At 43.7% G+C, this 24,016-nt stretch overlaps 1 protein-coding gene across 2 annotated transcripts in view; it reads left to right on the plus strand.

Moving 5' to 3' along the window:
• The window catches only part of Nell1 (neural EGFL like 1), an 822,199-nt gene that overhangs the window by 9,288 nt on the left and 788,895 nt on the right, over positions 1 to 24,016 (plus strand). The gene's annotated exons all lie outside the window — the stretch shown is intronic.

Below are 24,016 nucleotides of genomic sequence, written 5' to 3' on the forward strand. Positions count from 1 at the left end.
GAAAATGGGCCAGGTCAGGTAGGACTTAGAAGCTGAAAGGAAAGTCTGGGGTGGGGAGAGGTGGAAGTGTGACCTCTATGGTTGGAAGAGGTCATATGTAGAAAGGCCTTTAACAGAAGCCAACAGAAAGAAGTACAGCTTAGCTGGAGGGTGACGAGTGGCTGAAGAAGTAGGCACTGTTGTTTGCCTTGGACCAGCAGTCAGGGGGATGTTTTGAAGGCGTCACGGGTTTGAGTATTCTGGTCTTTATGTGGTGTGCATTCAGGCAGGTGGGAGGCTGTGTGTGGAGTATCAATTAAAGATGTGTTGCAGTCTTTTATGTTGCATTTGTTTAACTCTGTGAAGCTGTGTTACTTGACCTGTCTAAAACACCTGATTGGTCTAATAAAGAGCTGAACAGCCAATAGGTAGGCGGGAGAAAGGACAGGTGGGACAGGCAGGAAGAGAATAAATAGAGAGAGAAGAAAAGAGAGAAGGGTGAGAAAAGGAGGAGAGGAATATGACGGGACCCAGTCACCCAGCCACACAGCCAGACACAGAGTAAGAAGCAAGGAAAAGATATACAGAAACAGAGAAAAGTGAAAGCCCAGAGGCAAAAAGTAGATGGGATAATTTAAGAAAATCTGGCTAGAAATGAGCCAAGCTAAGGCCAGGCATTCATAAAAAAGAATAAATCTCCCTGTGTGATTCGTTTGAGAGCTGGATGACGCCACTCCCGCCTCCCAAAAGAGCAAAGAGTAAGAGTAAGAAATTTCAATAACCAACTACAGCCGTGTGCTTCTTAGCTGTTGTACTTTCGTCTCAGTGCACTGGGGACCATTGTGGAGGTTAAAGTCAGAGAGTACACTCATCAGGAAGGTGGCTCGGCATCTCCCTGTGAAAATGCCTGTGTTCTTCCAACACACCTTCCTTGGAAGACAACTGCGTTGGATTTTCATGACTGTGACTGGTACAAACATCTTGAAGCAGGAAAGATTTATTTATCTTGGCTCACGGTTTTAGAAGGTTTTGTCCATCAGACCAGGGAAGCAAGGGTGGAACAGCCCACACCATGGCTGCCAGGAAGCAGAGAGTAAGCCAGGAAAGAGTAAGGATTAACATACCCTCAAGGCTGCACCTAGTAGTGGCCACTTTCTCTAGCCAGGCTCCACTTCCCAAAGTTTCTATAGCTTTCCCAGATTACACCACCAGATGGGGAACATGGGTTTAAAACATGAGCCCTTCGGGAAACATTTCATATTCAACACAAATAGCAAAACTGTTATTTTAGAATTGCTGAACTGATATTATGGGATGTGACTTAAGATATTCGTCGTGTGGATAAGTAACAACTGCTAGGGAAATATAGCAAATCTACAGATGTTGTACAATTTATTAGACATTCGGTGAACTATGTACGCTGGTATGGCTCACAGGACACAAGCGGGGTCATGTGCTTTGTTCTTTGCCTCCTGGAAAGTCAGAGTTCCTGCCATTCACTATCTGCTAAGAAAACGAGGGCACGGTTCCTGCCTGTCTAGATAGTTCTAGATCCTCAAGCCTGCTGTTGTGCATGGTATATAGTAAGAGATTCACGGGCCTTTTGAGTTGGCTTAAAACCCTCAGCCCCGTGTACCCGAGAAGAGGCTTTTGCTTGCTCCCCTGGTCATTCATTCGGCCATGGAACCCTAGGCTGGGTTTGGATATCTTCCGGGTGTGGATTTTCAACTTCATTGGTGGGAAGAGAAACTCAATTTTGGGAACTGGATGAGCTATTTCCCTGTGCCCTGAGCTCTTGTGATTGATTATACCATGATTACCTGGATAGCCCAGGATGCTCCCTTACATCTAGCCAGTGTCTTGTGCCTGTAAAGGTTCCTTTATCACCTAAGGTGGCATATTTACTAGTGTTGGTGATTAGTTCCCGGACATCTTTGGAGAAGCATTATGTTGCAACTGCAAACTGTATCATCTACTCCCAAAGATTCATGTCTTTCATGTCTGTCCTACATGCAAATTACAATCATCTCATTTCTATCCCTCAACAGTCTTTATTATTTATCTATTTATCTGTTTGTTTGTTTGTTTGTTTATTGAGACAGGTTTTCTCTGTGTAGCCCTGGAAGTCCTGAAACTCACTCTGTAGACCAGGCTGGCCTCGGACGCATACCTGCCTCTGCTAGGATTAAAGGCGGGCACCATCACTGCCTGGCCCTATCGTAATGCTTAAAGCCTCAGCTCAAAGCCCCAAATATGCTTTAGTCTTATTTGCAAAGAATCCTAAATCTCACTCTTGAGTAATTTAGATCAGATGTGATGAGACCACACTTGGGACGAAATTTCCCTCCATCTGTAGGTCTGTGGAACTGGAAAGGAAAGCCAGCCATTTCCAAAAGAGAAGGAATAACAGTTACAGACATACCTGTTTAAAAGGGGAAGGAACAAAGGGGCTGCCATCCCCCAATGCTTTGGGAGCCCAGCAGCACCAACTCCACCGAGTTTCAAAGGTTTAGGACAACCTCTGCTACCTGTCTGTGGCCCAGCCCTCTGGGACATCTTTCCTTTCGCATGAAGGAGAGCGTGTATCTGCAGCAGTCTGTCAGCCTGCTTCCTGTCTGTAGAGTTTGGGGGCGGTCTTGTGAGCCCTTATTTATTTTGTTCTTTTATGTTTTTTTTTTATTCAGTTCAAGTTGGTGATGTTTCTGCCAGTATAAAATTTTCTCAGCAGTATTTTAAACTTTAATTTTTATTATCTTTAACATCATCTCTGCGTGTTTGTGTGTACATATGTGTTCATATGCACATGAATGTGGAGGTCAGAGGTCCATGTCAAGAGTCTTCCTCTATGATGCTCCACTAATTTTTTTTGAGTCGGGGTCTCTACCTGAGCCCAGAGCTCACCAACTAGCTATCCTGGCTGGAGCCCAGAGCTCACCGATTGGCTATCCTGGATGGAGCCTAGAACTTACTGATTGGCTAAACTTGCTGGAGCCCAGAGCTCACTGATTGGCTATACTGGCTGGAGCCCAGAACTTACTGATTGGCTAAACTTGCTGGAGCCCAGAGCTCACTGATTGGCTATACTGGCTGGAGCCCAGAGCTCACCGATTGGCTATCCTGGCTGGAGCCTAGAACTTACTGATTGGCTAAACTTGCTGGAGCCCAGAGCTCACTGATTGGCTATACTGGCTGGAGCCCAGAGCTCACCGATTGGCTATACTGGCTGACGAGTGAGCTGCAGAGATCCACACACCCTCCCTGCCTTTCTTAGGTCTGTGGTTACAGATATGCACTGCCTAGCTGGCTTTCTACAGTGTTACTGGGGTTCTGAACGCAGGTCTCCATGCTTGCAGACTCTTTACTGGATGAGCCATCTCTCTAGTCCCTATTTTTACATTTTGAAGCAAGGTTTCACTATACAACTGAGGCAGGCCCGGAACTGGAGATCTTCCCGCCTCAGTTCCCTAAGTGTTGGAGTCACAGACATGTGCTACCACACACAGCTTTGGGAATATTTTGATAAACGGTAGTTGGACATAGCGCAACTATGTGCAGAGCTGCATTTCGGTCCTCGTGTCCTGCATATGAAGATCAGGTCAGGCTCATTGCATGGCCATCACATCAGCCATCTCTTGCTGTTCTGTTCTGGAAACATTCAAAATCTCTTCTACTAGTTATGTTGAAGTATTTAATTATTGCCCATCATAGTTATCCTACGTTCTGCAGAACATTGGAAGTCACTCTGCCTCACCAACTGCATTCACTGCCGGGTCCTTAGTCTTCTCCCGTCTCTCCTTAGGCTCTGGGAGAGCCTCATGCTCCCTTCTGTAGGATCAACTTCTTAGTTTTCATAGAATGCTGAACTTGCTGTATCTGTCTTTTTGGTACCGACTTATTTCACTTCACACGTGTCCTGGAGATCAAGCTATGTTACTACATGTAGTAACAGAATAGCAGCATCAATATTCTGTTGTATATGTATGTGTATGTACACACATGTATGTATGATTGTTTTTCCACCCATTCATCAATTGATGGACACCTAGGTGGGCTGCATTCATCTATTGATGAACCCCTAGGTGGACTGCATTCATCTTCATCTATTGATGGACCCCTAGGTGGGCTGCCTGTCCTGGGTGCTGTGAGTGTGAGTGTCTGAGCCTGTGAGTGGGGAAGCTTCCAGATGTGTGATTGCTGGGGCCCATTTTAGTGGTCTTTCTTTCCTTCTGTGTTTGAGATGGGGTATTGCTGTGTGGGTCAGTCTGCTTTCAGGGTCTTCTGAGTGACCCTCCTGGTCCAGCCTCTGGAGCAAGTGGACTCCAACTCTTCCCTCTGCAATGGCTGTAGCAATTTATAGTCCCATACAGCATATGAAAACTTCCTTGGAAGGATTTTTTTTTTGTCTTTTGGTAATAATTAGTGGTTTGGGGCTTCCTTCCATACACTTGACTACATAGGTCTTTATTCCTCTTTGCTTAGCAATTCTTGCTTCGACCTTCCTCTGACTTCTGACGCTCCATGCAAGCAGCAGGAACACAGACCTCTGCAATCCCTTTAGCTACTTATCCCCACTCACCGTTGGCAGGAGTCTTTTCCAGGCCACTGCCAGGCGAAACTCACTCTGCCTTTCTGCTGCCATCTGAAGGCTCCCTGTTTTCTGGTTGGCCACGAGCTCCCCATTCCCTTCTCAGCCTCTGGCAACAGCAACATCCTTTGAATGCTCACAGTGGTACATATAGTTGTACATACTTTAAATGCTCTCCAAGGCGGGCAGGCTCTCTCCTGTGTGCTCCACTTTCTTCCCAGAGTTTCTATTAACAGTCTGTAAGAGGCAGTTTCCCACTACACTCTTCTAGTTTCTTCTTGACTCTTCCTATTACCCAAGCCAAAGCCTTTTCCAAATGCTTAACTGTTGGCTGCTGCAGTACCCCACTTTCAGACACACATAATCTGGGCCGGGAAACCACAGCCATGAGGCGGTACACAGATTACTAGAAATGGGTTAAATTAAGAAGTAAGAGTTAGCCAATAAGAAGTTAGAGCTAATGGGCCAAGCAGTGGTTTAATTAATACAGTTTCTGTGTGGCTATTTCGGGGCTAAGTGGCCAGGACAAACGAGCGGCCTCCTGATAACACTGTGCTATTTATTTGCTGCCACTCTAACAAATGACCACAGATTTAGTTTCTTCAACATGTGATTATCTTAGAATTCTGAAGGGCATGATTTTATGACCTTTCTGGGACTGATGCTGAGGTACCAGAGAGCTGTGCTCTTTCTGGATAACCAAGCCTTTCCCACATTCCATAGCTATCACCCTCCTGGACTCGATGCAGTGCTCCAGCGGGCATATCTGTTGTTGCATCAGCTTCTCTCTCTCTCTCTCTCCCACCTACCATACTGTCTTCTTTCTCTCCTCTGCCAGGACTTTGATGATCCCACTGAAATCACTCAGATGCACCCTATACAACAATGGCCTTATTTCAAGACTGATAAAGTCATCTTATATTGAGAGTTCCCCCTGTCAGTAGTATGGCTTATTTACTTATTGGGGGCAGTGTGGACATCTTTGGGAAGAGGCTATACTGACTGCTCATTGTTGGGGGCCATGTTGGGCGCCATGTGGGCGCCAGTGTGTTCTGAGTAGTTCAGCTGAATCTCCCTCAGTGGCGAGAACTGTTCAGTAGAAATGTGCTATCAGGGTACCTCATGTTTCAGAGGAGCCTTGTCAGAAAGGTAGAAAGTCAAACATGTGTTTCATGGTGTTCTCCTTTCAGCATGCGGTTGACGCAAAGTCACTACTAAGATGTTTTACCTTTTGTTAACTAAGTCTTCGAAATTAAGATATCATCTTTGGATGCTAAGTTTTCACCTGAAATAATCAATATGTATTAGACTTCATAAAATTTAAACCCCAAAACCAGATTTAATAGATTATTCCATTCAAATATTAGATTAGCACTTAACCATCTCTATTGAGGTGTGATTGACAGGATAAATAAGCTATGCATATTCAAGCAGGATGATGCTATTCTGCCGTCGAGAACACCTGTGAAACCATCCCACAATTAAGACATCATCCCAATCATCCCCATCTCTATCTCCAAAAACTGCTGTTCTGCTATCATTATAGATTAATTTACATCTCTCTAGAACTTTCCATAAATGGAATTTTATGGTATGTAGATTTCTGGTCTGAATTTCTCATAGTCATTACAGTTATTTGAAGCATGGTTTTAAGGTACTTTCCCTTGGTTTGCCTGATAGGGGAGTTCAGCCAATCACATTCTGTTTTTGGGGCTTGGCGTCCTCAGGCTAAAGCCTGCCTATAAACCTAGCAAGTGCTCCACTAGCCCCCTTTTCGCCTGGCTCCTGCATCTGGACGGATCCTTTGGATTCTGGTGTAAGCTGTTGTAAGTCTTACTTCTGTTTATTAAAGCTGTATATTTTGTATCAAGATAGTCTGGGGACTTTTCATTACCAGTCGCCCTGCGGCTTCAGTTTGCCCTTTTGTTATGTGCTGGTTTTTAAAGTCAACTTAACATTGGTTAGTTTTTTGGGAAGAAGGACTCTCAGTTGAGAAAACGTCACCATAAGATTTGCCTGTAGGCAAGTATGTAGTGCATTTTCTTGATTAATGATTTATGTGGGAGCACCCAAATCACTAGGAGTGGTGGTTCCCCTAGACTGGTGGTCCTGGGCTATATAAGACAGCAGGTTAAGCTGTGGGAAGTAAGTCAGTAAGCATCACTGACTTCCCTAGATGGTAGACTACATACTTGATATAAAATAAAACCCCTTTCTCCTCAAATTGCTTTTCGTTGTGGTCTTTATCACTGTAATATAAAAGTAACTGAGACATTATTTATTAATTTATTCCGTAAAGATTTATTTTTATTTTACATGTGTGAATGTTTGCCCACATGTGTATCTGTGCACCATCTGCATGCAGTGCCTCCAGTGACCAGAAGAGGGTGGTGGTGTCTCTGGCGTTTACAGGTGGTTGTGAAGCATCGTTTGGTATGCAGAGAACTGAACCAGAGTCTTCTGGAAGAGCAGGCAGTTGCTGCGCCATCTTTGCAGACCCCATTCTTACTATTTTCATTCAACCAGCCAATCATTTAAATCAATTCAAGAGAAGGGTCTATCTTCTGTTCTTTCTTATCCGTGTGGTTAGTATTTTCTCTATTTTGTATCCCGTGTGTAAATTTCTGCTTTTAACGTTTCTTAGAATGCAGACCTCCTGGTGCTGAGTTCCTCTGGATTTTATACGTCTGAGACAGTCTTTATGTTTCCTTCAGATTTGAAATACGTTGTTGCCGAGCATAAACCTCTGGGTTGCCAGGCTGTTTTCTCTCATTCTTATTCATGTTGTTCCCAGCGCAAATCTGCTGTGTCACCAGGCTTTCTCTATGGATAATGTTCCTCTCTTCCATTGCTTCCTAAGCATTTCTTGTTACTACTGTTTTTAAACATTTTGTTTATGATGTATAGTATGGTAAGTATTACCATATTTCTTCTGTGTGGGACTGATTGAGTTTCAGCAAATCTAAAAACTGTGGCCATTTAAAAACTTTCAACTCCCCCAAGACGCACCCCTCCTTGCGTCCGCACCCAACTTTGCGTCCTTTTTAGTTTTCTTAACCCCATCAAGCCCAATTTGTGTTGCTCATTTATTTTTGGCTGTGTGCGCATCCACTGGAGTGCGGTCAACCCACTGGCGGTCAAACCCTTAAAGAAACTACCTCCTCCAGCAGCAACGGGGCGGGACTGCATGCCTCTCTCCCTTTCCAAGCTGGGGTTTTGTCTGTCTTGAGCATGTGCAGCTCCAGCGAGCCCCTGTGCAGGTCTAGTGAGTTCCCGAGCCCTGCCTGTCTCTGTCCCCCTCCCCATGGCCAGGGAGGTGTAGCAGCAGACACTCCCATTCCAGCCTTCAGCGTGGGTGCTGGTGGTCCAATCTCAGGTGATTATACACAGCACACACTATGCTTAGAGCTATCTTCCCAGCCCCTGGATCAGTTTTGATTTGTTATTTTTTTTCTCTTTATTGCCCTTGTCTTGCATGCCTACACCATTTTTGATTGAGTGTTAGCCAACTGTGAAACTTGCTTTTTGGATACCGGTTATTGTTATTTTCTTATAAACATTCTTGAGTTGTGTTCTAGAATGCAGTTGAACTCCTGGGAAACAGTTCAGCCTTTAGATCCCACTTTTGAGGCTGCTCCGAATGGCCCCGAGGAGCACGCGTTCAGAACTGAGCTCTTTTCTCCCATCATGGAGGCAAATCTTCTGGCACACTCCACCCAGTGCTCAAGCAACGGTGCGGTGGTTCTCCCGGGCTGCTGGAAGCACACACTCTGCTTATGAGTTTGCTGGGTGCCTCTCAGATGGATTTGCTCTTCTCTGGGCAATATTCTTACATGTGTCAACCCACCGGTACCCAGATCTTAGGGGAGCTCTTTGCTCTCTCTCTGCTGAAGTTACCTCTTATACCTTGTGCCCACAAACCTAGATTTCTCACTCTCACCAGATTCTGGGCTTCCTATCTGATAGTTCTGGGCTCTGCCTAAGTTCCTTTCCCAAGGCAGCAGCCTGGGTGCTTTCTCAGCCACCAGATCACCTCTCCTGTATCTCAAGGATGGTGCCCCCTCCCATTGAGTGGCATCCAATAATCACCAAACCTCCGATTTCACCAAATGCTCAATTTCAAATGAGTTAAAATGATAGAAAGTTAAAATTCACTTTGTCATCACGGCAGCCGTATTTCGTCTGTTGTCCGTAGCTAGAGCTAATGTGACCAGACAGAGCAGGTCTAGGGAAGTGGTATAGGCTTCCCCATCTCATCCTGGTTAACACACTAGGCTGTAAGATCTTATCACTCAAGATCAGTGCACCGTGTTTATTAGAAGGCCATCTACATTTTCTACCTCCAAGTTTCTTTACATTCTCATTGATAAAACAGAGGTGAAAATAGTCCCCGTGATGTCCGGTTGGAGTGAGTTGTGAGCGATCAGTATGTGCAGAGTGCTGGAACTGAACTGACACACGGTGAGCTTGTTACTGTGTCCTTACATTTTAAAGTGGTAGGTCTAGCTTTGTGTGTGTGTGTGTGTGCACGCATGCATTTTTGTGTGTAGTGTGAATGTGTATGTGCATGTATTTGCGTATGTGTATGTATGTGTGTATGTGTGCCTGTATCTATGTGCGCATTTGTGTGTGGTGCATGAATGAGTATGAATGTGTGTGCATGTGTGTATGTAGTATGTATTTTCATGTGTTTGTGTATATGTGTGTGCATGCATGTATGTGTGTGTGTGTGCGTATGTGTGAATGTACTGGGAATCATCAATCTTGTACATTACTAATGCCAGATCTTACCCTGCAGATGTGGATCAAAGAAGTAGGAAAACAAGGCTGTGAAGGGATAGAGGATAAGGTTGGCCCCTCATGTCTGCTTTACCTACATGAGGTTGGTTGCTGCTATGCCAGGAAGCTCCTCAAGGCGGTTCTTTGTTGTTGCTATTGTTAAAATATATTTTATTAATTTTTGAGGATTTCATATATGCACAATATATTTTGATTATTTTATTCCCCCACCTCTTACCCTAATTCATTCCAGATCCATCCTTCATATCTCAACTTTGTATCATTTCCAAATGTTTTTATAACCCGCTGTATCTGATTTGTGCTGCTCATGTATTCATGGGAGAGGGTCCTCCAGAGTGTAGTATACCCACCTAGGGCCACAGCCCTAAAGAAAACTGACTCTCTCTCCCGTAGAATCCATCAGTTGTCAATAGCTAATCAGTTAGGGGGTGGGGCTTGTGAGTCCCTCCCCCCACCAGCATTGGAATGCTGACTGACTTGATCTTGTTCAAGGCTTGTCTTGTGTAGGCAATGACAGCTGCTCTGTCATCATGTCCGGGAGACACCATTTTGCCTCACGGGAAGGTTTTTACCGAAAGGAAAATGTTTCTTACTCTTAGTTTGAATTATTGTCATATAAATGTTGCAGAGGATTTCAATGTTTTGAAAATTGAAGAAGATACTTTGATTTTGACTGGGTCAGGGACATGCTGTTGAGGCTGTTCTTAAGAGTGTAATAGGGGTGTCTTTCAGTGTCCTCCCCCCTCAGTTTTTATGCCTGGAAGGTGGCGTGTGCAAACACCACAAGACAAGTACTTCCAAAGACCGAAGTATAAAACATGAGTTCATCGTTCTCTCCTTGGCCTGTCGTCACCATTTCTCATCTCTCACCATCCCGTGCACAGCTCTGAGCGTGTGTGCGTGTGGGGAGAGAAGGCACTGGGTCAGAGCTGGCCTTTAGTAGTGTTGGTAAAACACAGTAGAAAGCTCTCGAGCTGCTGGCTGCTCTGGTGCTGAGTTTACACCCTGATAGGATTAACTTTCTGAGTCTTCCTCATTACCATTGTCTGTGCAATGAATCGAATTAGCAGGGTTTCATTGGAAAAAATTATATCTTATACTTACTTGGAATTAGTGTGAGATGAATAAGTGTTACGGGTGAGTCCAACATATAGGTGTAGGCTGAAGGAAGTTCTGAAAACCAGCATTAGATTTTCTCAACTCACTTTCGAGTACCCCTGCTTTGCTTTGAGTGGGACACAGAGGACATCTGAGACTTAGGAAGTATGGCTTTCCCAGCAATGTTTCATTCTTGACTAAGCAGAGAATGTGTCTGTTGGTGTTGAATTTATAAAACTGAATTATATGAGACTGGCATGGTCAGGTATGAGCAGACAGAAATGAGTTAGAACAAATCCTATGCAGATTCTTTACTGTGTTGCTTCCTCTGCTACATAAAGTCTTTCTTTTTAGCAGTTGTTTTGGGAGACTTTTAAAGAAAGAATAGCTATCATTCTCCACGTTACTTGTGTAAAATAAGGTAGAATGTAGACTAATGCAGGTTCCTACCAAGGAGATGGTGGGTATTTGGCTCCTGTTTGTGTGCCAGGCTTTGAGATTGGCCCTTGTGGAAGACACAGAGGAGAGGACACAGTGTAGAAGGGCAAATATCACATGACCTCTGATGTTCTAAGGCAAGGGAAGAAACTAGCTTGTAATTATGTATGGCTAAAGTCAGGAGAATGCTCAAGAAATATTTTCTTCTTCCTGCATGAGTCAAAGAAGAGGAAGAAAGAGGCAGAATCTGATGGGGAGCAAACATATGCTTCCGACTTGCAGAACACCCTTGTGCAGTCATTGTTTCCACAACCGGTGCTGAAGGCCAAACCATAGCTCTTAACGCTTAGAAAAATCTGAGGAAAATGGAGCTACCCAAAGGGTTTGTTTAATGCCGATCTTCCAGATTCCCCGACATCCACCATTGCCCAAGTCTGAATTGTTTTTTCTGTTGATTGGATATGCCCAGCCACTAATTACCTCCGGGAACATTTACAAGTCAACCTCACTTTGAGTGGAGTGATTTAGTATGGCTTTGCATTTAATCAATTAGCGGAGTGATTCAATTCACATGCCGGGTGCCTTCCAAATATAGGTGTTTTTTGATCTTGCCAAAGAAAAAGTCAAGCAAGCTGCGAGTGAGTGGTGGTGGTGGTGGGGTTTCAAATCCCTCTCTGGGCCAAATTAACACCTGCTCTGTATTGTTCTGGAAAACGGTTAAATGGCCACGTGAGTGGATGTATGTCATAGAACAAATAGACTCCGTGGTTGTTCCCTAAACCTGCAGCCCGACATCCACATTGAAATCTATTCTCTCAGTCATGCTTCTTTTCTCATCAAAGTCGTACAAGGAAAACAGAGGCAGTGAGTGCAAAATGATTAAGACTCTCTTAGGAGCCTTTCGCTGGAGGAGCTAAGTACCAAAGAACAAACTGACCTATGGCAATCAGTGAAGACCACATTGAATTCACATCCTCTCGGGGTGCTAGGTAATGGTAAGGTACTTTAGGAATGATTTCGATCACTAACTTGTTTAGATGAGAAAAATACATTTTAATGTTAATTGGTCTTACCATAACGATACTTCCTAGAAAATCGACCTTTCCCATCAGGAAGATACCCAGCAAATGTTTACTGTATGCTAAGCACTCTTCAAAACACGAGGGATGCTGCAGTGAGGAAATAAGACGGGGACTGTGGGGATGCTCAGTAGATACACCACATCCTAGGTAGCTATGAGGACTGAGGTTCCCAGTCTGAGGGCCGCTGAAAGCTGAGTCAGCCTGTGACCCCAATACTCAGCCTGTGACCCCAACACTCAGCCTGTGACCCCAACACTCAGCCTGTGACCCCAGTACTCAGCCTGTGACCCCAGCACTCAGCCTGTGGTTCCAGAACTCAGCCTGTGACCCCATCACTTAGCCTGTTACCCCAGCACTCAGCTTGTGACCCCAGCACTCAGCCTGTGACCCCAACACTCAGCCTGTGACCCCAGCACTCAGCCTGTGATCTCAGCACTGAGGAGGCAGAGACAGACAATCCCCTATAAGCTGGCCAGCTAGATGAGCCACATTGGAAAGCTCCAGGTTCAGTGAGAGAACTGGTCTCCCAGTAAACAAAGTGAAGGACAAACAGCGTAGCCATCTGGCGTCAACGCCCGGTCTCCACATGCACATATATCCATACACACATTTCACACTGCATGTATACATGGTCGTGTGTAGATAGCCAAGAAAAAGAACAAGTAAATCAGAGAAAAAATGCAAATAAATAACTGCAAAGTATGTTTTTTCTAGGTAACTTAAAATTCATATATTTAAATTTAAGAAAATATTTATACTTTGTTTCCTCTCATGGAGTATATATTTATACTGATCTGTTATATTTTTGAAAATTAAAAATTTATTTTTGTGTGTGCAATTGTATATATCTATATGTCTGAGGAGGCATTGGATCCTGTTTTGATTAATTGCAACCGTCATGTGCATGCTGGGACTCGAACCTTGGTCTTTTGCAAGAGCGGCAAGTGCTCTTAACTGCTAAGCCATCTCTCCAGTTTCAATTTAATTATTTAATTGTTAGTAAAAATGGGTGTATGTTATCTGGACTGGAATTTTATTTCTTTTGAGACAGGGTATCACTGTGTAGTCCTGGTTGGCCTGGAACTCCCTAAGGATACCAGAGTGGCCTGGATTTCACAAAGATCTGCCTACCTTTGCCTCCCAAGTGCTGGGATTAAAGCTGTGTGCCAGCACACTTGGTACAGGACTCGAGTTTTTTAAAAAAGAAATTATTTCAACTATTGCATTTGGACTCTGTTATTGTTTACAATCTTAAGAGTTAGGCTCTGTCTTAGTTACTGTTGTATTGCTGTGAAGAGATACTATGACCAAGGCAACAATTATTAAAAATAAGCATTTAATTGGAGACTTGTTTTTAATTTTAGAGGTTTAGTCCACAATTATCATGGCAGAAAGCAGACAGGCATGGCGCCAGAGTAGTAGCTGAGAGCTTTATATCCTAATCTGCAGGGCAGTAGGGAGGCTAGGGGATCGAGGCTGGGTCTAGGATAGGCTTTTAAAACCTTAAGCCAACCTTCACTGATACACCCTTTCTAACAAAGCCATACTTCTAATCCTTCCCAAACTATTCTACTAACTGGGGATCAAGTATTCAAACATATGAGCCTATGGGGACCTGCAGGCCCCCCAATTCACTAATAACTGACTTAGATACTTATTAGCTCAGGCTTATTACTAACTAACTCTTACAACTTAAATTAACCCATTTATATTAATCTACATTTTGTCACATGGCACTACCTCTCTCTCATCTTGCACCTCCTGTTTCTTCTCCGTGTCTCACTGGTGGCTCCTCTGACTCTGCCCTCCTCCTTTCTGGCATTCTCTCTGTCCTGGAAATCCTGCCTAGCCATCAGCCAATCAGCTTTTGATTAACAGTGAAAGTAATACATATTTTCAGTGTACAAAGATTGCTCCACAGCAGGGGCCATACTCCTTCAAACCAGCAAGGCTTGTACACTGTCTTGTATGCACATACTATTACATATTAATATTAATGGTCCAGATGAGGAAAGGTAAGTCCCTTGGCCACACGTTAACCTTTGTGGTAGATAAAGGGTTTAACTCAAGCACTGATGCCTGCAGCCTGTGTCAAGGCCCCACTCCATTCATAGCTATTTTCTGTGTTTCCTGAGACTGGAAATAAATTCGTAAGTTTAACATGATGGAGATATGGTTTTTCTGGAGTCTCCAAAGAACTTCTGCCAACATACCACTTGACAGGTATTTTAAATCAACCAGGACAGATGGTGGTCTTGTCAGCTGGCAAATTCTAGTCAATAGAATTTTCATGGTTTTCCTACTTGACAGTGCTGGAGATGAAGAGTTGGCAAACGGGTTGGCCGATTAAAGGCAGAATGAGCCAGGAATCTGAGTTTTCCTAGGTTAAAATGTATTTCCTATGACCACTGGGCCAGTGGGAGTGTTGTGAGTGAGATCTACTGTCTACTGTAGCCACAGTGGACTTTGATGGATTCTGTAATTCCTTTTTAAAAATCTTGATTCCATGCCGGTTAAAAGGTTTTAAGCATTATTACTTTTTTTTAATTTCAATCATGTGTACATACATGTGTCGGTATATGGGTATGTGTGCATGCGTGCAGGTGTCTGTGGAGCCCAAGGTGTTCAGGTTTTCCTGGAACTGGGGTTCTAGATGGCTGCAAGCAGCCAGATGTGGGTGTTGGAAACTGAATTATGGTCCTCTCCAAGAACAGCCATTGCTTTAAACCCCAGAGACATCTCTCCTGTTCCCCAAAATGCTCTGCTTTTTTTTATTTTATTCTTTAAAAAAGTAAACAGCAACCCTTTTGCCTGCATGCGTGTGTGTGTGTGCCTTATACCCATGAAGACCAAAGGAAGGCATTAGATCCTATAGAATTAGAGTTAGCAGGTTGTTGGAAGCTGCCATATGGGTTCTTGGAATTGAATCTTGGTCCCCTTTAAGAGTAGCCAGCGCTCTTAACCACTGACCTGTCTCATCAGCTCCAAATGATCTGATTCTTAATTGAGACTTATTTTTTAACATATTGAGACTGGATTCTTTTCTGTGGGAACACATCCCTAGAATTACAGTGGAATTCAGGAGGGAAAAATTATTTCATATGCAAATATTTTATTTAAATGCAACTTTTCCTAGATGAAGCCAGTACGTGAAATAAAGCCAAGATGTGGTGATAACGAGTCTGGCTCTGTTCTCGTGCTTCCGGTCCACTGAACAGTGTAATCACTCGGAGTAACAGTGCGGAAGTGGCCCTGAGCCTGAAGCCAGTCTGAAGTCTGGGCTCTTTCACTGCTGACTCCTGGGGCTATCACTAAATGTCTCCCCGTGCTTCTCTTTAAAGTTTTTAGTTTCATGGGGGAGTATTTTGCAAAGGAATAGAATGATATCAAGCAACAGGTTCTTGCTGTCATTCAGCGTCAACAAGGATTAAAACTTGGTCTATTTGGCCATGTTCCAGTAGAGGTTACATCCAAGAACATATGGGAAGCCCAAATTGGATTTTATGAGTTAATTAAAAAAAGGGCACAAAGTTGGATGGGAAGGAAAGGGGTGGATCTGGGAGGAGTTGGGAGAAGGGGGCGAGATGATTAAAATGTATTCAGTTCTCAAAGAACTGATAAAAACATTGCCAGAAAACTCTCTTACAATTAGCCATAGGCCTGGGCATGTAGCTGGGTTGGCGGAGCACTTGTTGAGTGTGCAGGAAGTCTCTGTTTGATCAGAAGCATCAAATAAACTGAATGTACCAGGTGGTGTGGCACACGCCTGTAATCCCAGCACTCGGGAAGTGGAGGCAGGAGGATCAGGAGGCCAGCCCGGGATACATAAAGTCTGGCTTTCAAACAGCAGTGATCAAGTAATAATCAAGCAATAATCAGCTGTATATAAGGACTCTGCGTTCTCTCTTGGCCGTCTTAGAGGGCACACTAGGATACTGATGAGTATTCAAAACTTACTTGGGGCTGGCCGGGGGGGGGGCGTAATGGATAGGGTGGGGGTATGGATAGCTCAGAGGAGTAAATGACAGGTATGGGGTGGGGACACAGAGAGAGTGAGATTCCGAGACCCAAAGAGATCTTTGAGATTTGCCTGGCTCATTGGAGAGCTTCAACATCAGTGAGAAACCTAGTCTAACCCCAACCCCAAATCAAAATCCAGAAAACAGAAAAGAAAGCAAGGTTGCAGGTAATTGAGGAAAGACTCTCTGAGGCCAGTGTATGGCTTCTACATACATCTACATGGACCAGTATACCCCACCCTACTCCTCATGCATACTCCACACACCTCCATACCCAAACTCGCTTTGGGTATGTGTGTGCACCCATCTATTAGCACGTTTATATGTTTATATGTGTTCATTTTCCAGGAATATGGTAGAAGGGGCATATGTAGTTTGGCAAAATGTCTAGTCCTTAGTACCATGTTGTCAGGTTCTGACCCCCCACTCTGACTCTTCTTGCTAGCTATATAGTCTAGGAAAGTTTAAGCTTTATCTTCTCTCTCTCCCTTTTCCTCCTCCTTCCTTCTCCTCCTTCTTCTTCTTACTCCTTTCTCTTCCTCTTCTTCTTTATTTTTGAGACAGGGTTTCTCTGTGTCACAGCCCTAACTGTCCTGGAACTAGCTCTTATAGACCACAAGCTGACCTGGAACTCACAGATATCCACCTGCCTCTGCCTCTGCTGGGATTAAAGGCGTGTGTCACCACTGCCTAGCCAACAGCCTTTTCATCTTTATATGGGTGAATAAGACACTTGCCTCACAGTGTTGTTCTGTGGATGAAGCTGGCTGACCCCATCACATTATAATTTACTGGGTTTCATGATCAAGTCGGCTCCATCTCAGAGATGCAGGGATGGTTCAACATACAAAAATCTGTCTATGTAACCCACCATATAAACAAGCTGAAAAATAAAAACCACATGATCATCTCATTAGATGCTGAAGAAGCTTTCGACAAAATAAAACATGCTTTCATGATAAAGGTCTTGGAGAGAGTAGGGATACAAGGAACATACCTAAACATAATAAAGACAATGTACAGCAAGCCAACAGCCAACATCAAACTAAATGGAGAGAAACTCCCAGCGATCCCACTGAAATCAGGAACAAGACAAGGTTGTCCATTCTCCCCATATCTATTCAATATAGTTCTTGAGGGCCTAGCTAGAGCAATAAGACACCAAAAGGAGATCAAGGGGATACAAATCAGAAAAGAAGAAGTCAAACTCTCACAATTTGCTGATGATATGATAGTTTACATAAGTGACCACAAAAATTCTACTAAGGAACTTCTACAGTTCATAAACACTTTCAGTAATGTAGCAGGATACAAGATTAACTAAAAAAATCAGTAGCCCTCCTGTACACAGATGATAAAAAGTCTGAGAAAAAAATTAGAAAAACATCACCCTTCACAATAGTTACAAATAGCATAAGATATCTTGGAGTAACTCCAAACAAGTGGAAGACTTGTATGACAAGAACTTTAAATTTTTGAAGAAAGAAATTGAAGAAGACACCTGAAAGTGGAAAGATCTCTCATGCTCTTGGCTAGGTGGAATTAACATAGTAAAAATGGCAATCTTACCAAAAGCAATCTACAGATTCAATGCAATGCCCATCAAAATCCCAATAAAATTCTTCAAAGACCTCGAAAGAACAGTACTCAACTTCATATGGAAAAGCAAAAAACCTAGGAAAGCCAAAAAATCCTGTACAATAAATGAACACCTGGAGGCATCACAATCCCTGACTTCCTACTCTACTACATAGTTACAGTACTGAAAACAGCCTGATATTGGCATAAAAACAGACAAGAGAACCAATGGTACCAAATCGAAGATTCAGATATTAATCGACACACCTTTGAACACCTGATTTTTGATAAAGAACCAAAAAAAAATCAAATGGAAAAAAGAAAGCATGTTTAACAAATGGTGCTGGGATAACTGAATATTAACATGTGGAAGAATAAAAACAGACCAATATCTATCACCATGCACAAAACTCAAGTCCAAATGGATCAAAGACCTTAAAATAAAACCAGCCACACTGCACCTTATAGAAGAGAAAGTGGGATGTGCACTCTAATGCATTGGCACAAGAGACCACTTCCTAAATATAACCCCAGTAGCACAGACACTGAGAGAAAAAATTAATAAATGGGACCTTCTGAAACTGAAAAGCTTCTGTAAAGCAAAGGACACTGTCAACAAGACAAAATACCAGCCTCCATAATGGGAAAAGATCTTTACCAACCCCACATGAGACAAGATCTGATCTCCAAAATATACAAAGAACTCAAGAAATTGGTCAACAAAAGAACAAATTATCCAATAAAAAAATGGAGTACAGACCTAAATGGAGAACTCTCAACAGAGGAATCTAAAATGACTGAAAGACACTAAGGAAATGTTCAACATTCTTAATCATCAGAGAAATGTAAATCAAAAACAACTCTGAGATTCCATCTTACACCTGTAATAATGGTCAAGATCAAAAACACTGATGACAACTTATGCTGGAGAGCTTGTGGGGTAAAGGGAACACTTCTGTATTGCTGGTGGGAATTCAAGCTGGGACAGCCCCTTTGGATGTCTGTGTGGTGATTTCTCAGAAAACTAGGAAATAAGCTTCCTCAAGGCCCAGTAATACCACTTTTGGGTATATATCCAAGGATGTTCAATCGTGCCACAAGGACATGTGCTCAACTATGTTCATCGCAACATTGTTTGTCATAGCCAGAACCTGAAAACAACCTAAATGCCCTTTGATGGAAGAATGGATAAGGAAAATGTGGTACATTTACGCAATGGAGTACTACACAGCAGAAAAAAAATGACATCTTGAATTTTGCAGGCAAATGGATGGAGCTAAAATTTTGAGTGAGGTAACCCAGACCCAGAAAGACAATTATCACATTTACTCACTTATAAGTGGTTTTTAAACATAAAGCAAAGAAAACTAGAGAATCCCAGAGAATCTAGACAACAATGAGGACACTGAGAGACATACATAGATCTAATCTACATGGGAAGTAGAAAAAGACAAGATTTCCTGAGTAAATTGTGAGCATGGGGACCTTGGGAGAGGGTTGAAGGGGAGGGTAGAGGCTGAGAGGAAAGAAGAGAAAAATGTAGAGCTGACTAAAAATCAATAAAAAATAATTTACTGGGTTTCTTACATAGGAAGCCTTAGTGAATATCAGCGGTTGTATTGAATTGCTTAGAAAATCATGTAAATGGTTTCTTAGTGTGGTCTTTCTGAAGCTTATTTAGCTCACATTCTTTCACAACCCGCAGATCTGGTTTTATTGAATGGCTGCATGAGCATTTAATCTGCTTTTTATTGATGAAAAGCTGGTTTGGTTCAGATGTTTGACAGACAGCCTTGCAATGTGCATCTTTGGACAGGCCTCCTCATTCATAGGTCCCATGTTCTTTTCTTTTCATTTTTTATTAGTGTCTTAAAAAATTAATTTACCGAGTACTAGGTTTCATTACGGTTTTCTTTCCTCCCTCTCTTCCTCCCCCCTCCTCTCATAAGGTTTGTTTTATATCACATGTATGTGTGCGTGCCTGATTGTATGTATGTGCCCCCGTACTCGTAGGTGTTCTCTGAGCCAGAAGAGGGGATCAGGTCCCCTGACCTGGAGTTACATGCAGCTGTGACCTGCCACGTGGAGAATGAACCCGAGTCTTCTGCAGGAGGAGACTGCTGATGGGCCTGGTGGCACACATCTTTAGTACCAGCATTTGGAGGCAGAGGCAGGGGGATCTCTGTGAGTTCAAAGGCAGTCTGGTCTGCGCATGGAGCTCCAGGACAGCCAGGGCAACATAATAGAAAGACCGTGTCTCAAAACAGCAAGAACAAACCGTAGAAACGCTCTCAGCCACTGGGCCAGCCCTCCGCCTCTCGTTACAGCCTTTTCAGAACGCTTAGTCTTTGTTGATCCTCCGCCCTTCCACCCCACAAACCCTGTCCCTCCTGCTAGCCAGTTCTTCTCCCCACTAGCCCCTCTTCTGCTGAAGACCTTTTCCCCTTCTCTTGTAGTCTCTAGATTCAGAACCTATACCACCTCTCATACATATAAAAGTTAAAATCCAGAATATGTGCATGAAGAAAATGAAGAATTTGTGTTCCTGAATCTGCTATATTTTATATACTACGATGATCTCCCAATCCATCTATTTTCCTGCAAATGTTATGATTTCATTTTTCTTTATGGGCGAGTTAAATTCCACCACGTATATGTAATATACTTTCCTTATCCATTCATCCACCTATGAATATCTCGGCGGGTTTTACTTCCTATCTACTGTGAACAGAGCAGCAATGAACTTGGATGTGCTGATCACTCTGTGGTGGGGTGTAGAGGCCCTTTGTGCACATACCCAGGCCTACATCTACCTGGGTGCAGTGGTGCTATTGTCAGTGTGCCGAGGAACCTCCATACCGACATTCATTGCGTCTCTGCCAGTTTATACTCCCACGGACATTGAATAAGCACTCTTCTTTCCCTACATCCCTACAGTGTTTGTGGCTGTTTGTTTTGTTGGTGCTAGTTATTCTGACTGAGGTGAGATGAATTCTCAAAGGTGTTTTAATTTGCATTTCCCCAACGGCCAAGGGTAAGGATAGTTCCCACAATTTTATGAAACATATTTCACAACAGAGAGCATGACTTTCGGGGACCCCCACCACAGCTGCCCAACCGTCCATGATAAATCTGGTTCCATGCCTGATCACCCTCAGGGACAGGGAGAGCAAATGCTGCCCTTGTAGGAGCCCAGGGGAATCATCTCGATGGAGGCTAATTCTGATCAGATGTAGCGTTCATCCGTCCCAACCCGCTCTCCATCTTCAGTCTTTTTGTCCCATGAGCACTCTGAGACACCCCTAGCCTATGCCGCCACCCACCTCGTCTCTTCACCGCCTTTTCTGTCCCCTTCTGTGTGTTGCTGTTGGCACAGATGTCGTTCCTCACAGAGGCCCTCTGGGGACATCTTTCTTTGAGGACCGTCTGCTTGGTCTTATGCTGGAGTTTCCCAGAATTCCTAGGGAGCGTCCAGTCTTCAGTCTACAATGGAACTGCAAAGAAATAGGTTCTAGGGGGCTGGAGAGATGGTTCAGTGGTTAAGAGCACTGGCTGCTCTTCCAGAGGTCTTGAGTTCAATTCCCAGCAACCACATGGTGGCTCACAGCCATCTCTAATAAGACCTGGCACCTTCCTCTGGCATGCGGGCATCCATGGAGGCAGAATGTTGCATTCATAATAAATAAATCTTTAAAAAAATTTAAAAAAATTAAAAAAAGAAGTAGGTTCTAACTCCAGCAAAGGAATGCCTCAGCAGTCGGCTAGACGGACTTCCAGAGAGAGTAAGGACTAGCAGCAAACAAGCAAAGGTCTCCTTTCCACATCTGTTCAATTGGCTGCCACCAGGAGGTGTGGCTCAGATTTAGGGTGGGTCTTGCGCCTCACATGATCCAATTAGAAAATCCTACACAGGCTGTATCTAGCAGCTTGGGGTTTATTTGATTCCAGATGCAATCAACTTGACTAAGTTGACAACCAAGATTAGCCATTACGAAGTCCACGACTATTCTTTTCTGCTGTGTATCAGTTTCTAGACTATTGCCTAGTCCATGTAGTTGGCATTTAAGAAAGACTTCTTTGGTTATCAATACAGTGCAATTTTCTGTGTCTTAGCTAGGTTTCTATCACTGTGATAAGACGCCATGGCCAAAAGCATGGGGGAGGAAAGGGCTTATTTTATCTACAACTCTCAGGTGTGCACTTTATTCCTGTTGGAAGTCAGGGCAGGAACTTGGAGGCAGGAACTTGGAGGCAGGAACTTGGAGGCAGAGGTCTTGGAGGAGTGTTACATACTGGGTCACTCAACCTGCCTTCCTCCACTACTCAGGACCGCCTCTCCAGAGGTGACTCCTACTACATTAGTCATTAACCCCTGCACATTTGCCTACAAACCAATCTTATAGAGGCATCTTTTCAATTCAGAGTTTCACTTCCCAGTTGACTCTATTTGATGTCAAGTTGACATAAAACTAACCAACACTATGTGGGACCCCTGAGAAGAAGCCAGAACTCCCGTGGCAGGGGCATTTGGAGACCGCTTTCCGGTTTCTTCCTTCCTTTCCCTGGTTACTTAGGTGGGTCCTGTTAGGACTCTTCTCTGAGCTTCCCCTCACTCTCTTACTGGTTGGTGGTTTCTGTCCCTGATGGTATTTGCTGTCACAAGCTGGACAGAACACTTCCGATGTGGTCTAACCAGGACATGGCAGACCGCTCTCTCTTTGTTTAGCCTCTTGTTCCTATTTGTGTAGCCAGGTCACTGTATTAATTATGATGAACTCGCCATGGACCAAGCCCCTGCAGGTCACTGTATTAATTATGATGAACTCGCCATGGACCAAGCCCCTGCAGGTCACTGTACTAATTATGATGAACTCATCATGGACTAAGCCCCTGCAAGTCACTGTATTAATTATGATGAACTCACCATGGACCAAGACCCTGCAGAGGTAGGTTTGTTTCTCTCTAGTTGCTCTGAGCTCCCCACCTCTCCCTTCTCCGTGTTATGCGGTTGTTTGTGAGCTACGTTTATGTCCGTATGTTCATTACCATTAAATTTCATTGCCAACCATAAAAGGAGAGGGTAGGATTAAATCACCAAGGTCACTTGCTGCTTTTCAAAACGAAAATCAGTTAGTGCTCTGGAGCTTCCTGTGATCATAGGAGGGCTGTGCACTCTCCAGCCCTGGGGCTCAAGCCGCATGTGTGCACCAAGCCCTTCAGAGGACCGAACCAAGGAGCTGGACTTTAGGCTTTATGCTACTTTAATTATTTTGAGGCTAGATAAGGTAACCATCATGGGGAAATAGTTACTGAATCAGACAATACCATTCTCAATAAAATTATCAGACACCCAAGAGCCCGTGAGGCCTGTGTAGTACATGGTGTGGGGGGAGTCGACCGAGCAGAGATGGCGGACTGTTGTAGGTTAGGGGTCATTTATTCAATGCTTTTATTTGACAGATTTTTCTCCTTATATTCTGTGATGAGCAGTTATATGCTGTCTAGAATTCTAGCTGTTGAGGAAAGAGCTTTGAAGACGTCTCATTTGATAATCTCATAGCGATCCTTGTCTGTTGCTGTGGACCTCTGCCCTGGCTGCATATTTGGATCAAGTGAGGAACTTCAGAATCGGAGTGGTAGGACTGGGATTTATGTAGCTCTGGTAGAGGCCTTGCCCAGCGTGTTCAGAGCCCTGGGTCTGCTATCCAGCGCTCCGTTAGCCCCCTCCATGTTAATGTTGTGTCTCTGCACTGAAGACTGTCCTTCATATGATCTAATGTGAATTTTTATAGTCTAGGGAAGCTCCACTGGCGACCCAATCAACAATCAGGGTTAAGAAGTCTTTTCTTTTAGGAAAAGGAGGCCTCCTTCTTGATAAACAATAGGAGAGAACAATACTTGGAGTTCTACTTGGAGGGAGAAATTTTCTGTATATTATAAAATATTCCACTTGATAGCCTGGTGTGGCTTCATCATCCATCCCCAACAAGGACAGACAAATAGCCTGGAAGTTGGTGAATCATGAAATCAATCACATGGCCTTATTTATTGTGTAATGACGTGAAGCTGGCAAACATTTGATTAAGATAAGCTATGAGCATTAAGTGTTCTCTCCTGGCACAAATGCATGATGAGCCTTCAGGTGGATTTTAGTCCACAACATTTTTTCATCAATTGCTCTACCCAGTTCAGATTCTTGTGACTCTAGAACTCAGCCCAGAGGCATGAGCAGAATTAAGATCTGGACCTTTGTGCGGTGCGTGGAGCACTGGCTTGCATCCTTCAACAAACAGGAGGTTGATGCCTGTGTCATGCAGTATAGAGTTGGTTTGATTGTGACTAGTAACAAGGGCTGCCTTCTCTATGTGTATGGTGGGACATCTCAGGCCACTGGGACATGCGGGCAGAACATCCTTTGTGCCTCTCATCACTGTGGC

Source organism: Myodes glareolus, chromosome 24 (assembly GCF_982192425.1).
Source record: "Myodes glareolus chromosome 24, mMyoGla1.1, whole genome shotgun sequence".
In the NCBI taxonomy this organism is placed as follows: domain Eukaryota; kingdom Metazoa; phylum Chordata; class Mammalia; order Rodentia; family Cricetidae; genus Myodes; species Myodes glareolus.